We start from the raw sequence: 2500 nt of genomic DNA on the forward strand, positions 1-2500 counted from the left end.
CTTGGTGCACGAAAGTTTTGAGTTGGTTGGGTTTTGCACATGGGCAAGGTTGTCGGTGCACCACGGCATAGCTAAATGGCTTGGTGGGGAGTTTTGTGAAAAAATGAAATTCGTGGTTTTTGAGATGTGAGGGTTGGAATGGCCTCCAAATGCCCCCAAATGAATACCATGAAAGTCTTGGTGCACGAAAGTTTTGAGTTGGTTGGGTTTTGCACATGGGCAAGGTTGTCGGTGCACCACGGCATAGCTAAATGGCTTGGTGGGGAGTTTTGTGAAAAAATGAAATTCGTGGTTTTTGAGATGTGAGGGTTGGAATGGCCTCCAAATGCCCCCAAATGAATACCATGAAAGTCTTGGTGCACGAAAGTTTTGAGTTGGTTGGGTTTTGCACATGGCCAAGTTGGTCGGTGCACCACGGCATAGCTAAATGGCTTGGTGGGGAGTTTTGTGAAAAAATGAAATTCGTGGTTTTTGAGATGTGAGGGTTGGAAAGGCCTCCAAATGCCCCCAAATGAATACCATGAAAGTCTTGGTGCACGAAAGTTTTGAGTTGGTTGGGTTTTGCACATGGGCAAGGTTGTCGGTGCACCACGGCATAGCTAAATGGCTTGGTGGGGAGTTTTGTGAAAAAATGAAATTCGTGGTTTTTGAGATGTGAGGGTTGGAATGGCCTCCAAATGCCCCCAAATGAATACCATGAAAGTCTTGGTGCACGAAAGTTTTGAGTTGGTTGGGTTTTGCACATGGGCAAGGTTGTCGGTGCACCACGGCATAGCTAAATGGCTTGGTGGGGAGTTTTGTGAAAAAATGAAATTCGTGGTTTTTGAGTTGTGACTGTTGGAAAGGCCTCCAAATGCCCCCAAATGAATACCATGAAAGTCTTGGTGCACGAAAGTTTTGAGTTGGTTGGGTTTTGCACATGGCCAAGTTGGTCGGTGCACCACGGCATAGCTAAATGGCTTGGTGGGGAGTTTTGTGAAAAAATGAAATTCGTGGTTTTTGAGATGTGAGGGTTGGAATGGCCTCCAAATGCCCCCAAATGAATACCGTGAAAGTCTTGGTGCACGAAAGTTTTGAGTTGGTTGGGTTTTGCACATGGGCAAGGTTGGCGGTGCACCACGGCATAGCTAAATGGCTTGGTGGGGAGTTTTGTGAAAAAATGAAATTCGTGGTTTTTGAGTTGTGACTGTTGGAAAGGCCTCCAAATGCCCCCAAATGAATACCATGAAAGTCTTGGTGCACGAAAGTTTTGAGTTGGTTGGGTTTTGCACATGGCCAAGTTGGTCGGTGCACCACGGCATAGCTAAATGGCTTGGTGGGGAGTTTTGTGAAAAAATGAAATTCGTGGTTTTTGAGATGTGAGGGTTGGAATGGCCTCCAAATGCCCCCAAATGAATACCATGAAATTCTTGGTGCACGAAAGTTTTGAGTTCGGAGGGTTTTGCACATGGCCAATGTTGGCGGTGCACCGCGGCATAGCTAGAAGGCTTGGTGGGGAGTTTTGTGAAAAAATGAAATTCGTGGTTTTTGAGATGTGAGGGTTGGAAAGGCCTCCAAATGTCCCCAAATGAGTACTGTAAAAGTGTTGGTGCACAAAAGTTTTGAATTGGATGCATTTTGCACTTGGCCAAGTTGGTCGGTGCACCGCGACTAGATAGCTTGGTGCCAAAATTTGTCAAATTTAAGACCTTGGCCAAACTGAATGAAATTTTGTGGGGAGGTTCCTGATATTGTTTAGTGGTGGACTGGAAAAAATGAGGTCGAAATTCGAAGTCTACATGTGCTTTTCTATTTTTCCCGATTTTACACATACCCGGTAAGTAAAAAAAATAAAAAAAATAGTTCCCCTTCGAGAAAAATTATGAAATTTGGTGAGCAAGGAGATACCATTATTCTACGAATTACTGCAAAAAATCGCATCAAAATTCGAAGTGTAGCCCGAGATATGGACTTATGTCTGCTGAAAAAAAGTGTATCTACTTGTACAATTTTGCCTTTTGCATATTAACCTCTTATAGGGGGGGAGTGCTCCTTGAGCCGGCCAGCTCCACACTGGCAGGTTTTAAAGGGAGCTTGATGAGGCCTCCCCCCTCACGTGGTGCGTGCGTTAGCATGTTTATCATGGCACAACTAGCCTCTTCATAGTTGTTGAGCTTTATTAATACCAACACACGGTCGTCACTGATTGTTGGTTAGCTCGGCAGCTAGTCCCTCGGATATTGTGGAAAGTTATTTTCATGCCTAGCGATGCTTGACCATGCGTCACTTGATGTTTCCATTTGCTTGCTTGCCCATGGTAGGTGGGGGGTGGACCGTCTTGTGGTGTGGTGTCTTGCGAACGTGAGGGTGTGTGAGTTGTAATCGAGATGCACTTGCTGGCTGGCTCCATGCCTTGCGTATCGAACGGTCAAGCATGCATCTCTTCCATTTTCACCCGTTGCCTTGGGTGATATTGGTTGATCAGTCCCTGTGTTGCCTACCCACTAGACGGTACTTCTGT

Source organism: Vigna unguiculata, chromosome 6 (assembly GCF_037176805.1).
Source record: "Vigna unguiculata cultivar grain cowpea cultivar isolate G323 ecotype 2 chromosome 6, ASM3717680v1, whole genome shotgun sequence".
Taxonomy (NCBI): Eukaryota; Viridiplantae; Streptophyta; class Magnoliopsida; order Fabales; family Fabaceae; genus Vigna; species Vigna unguiculata.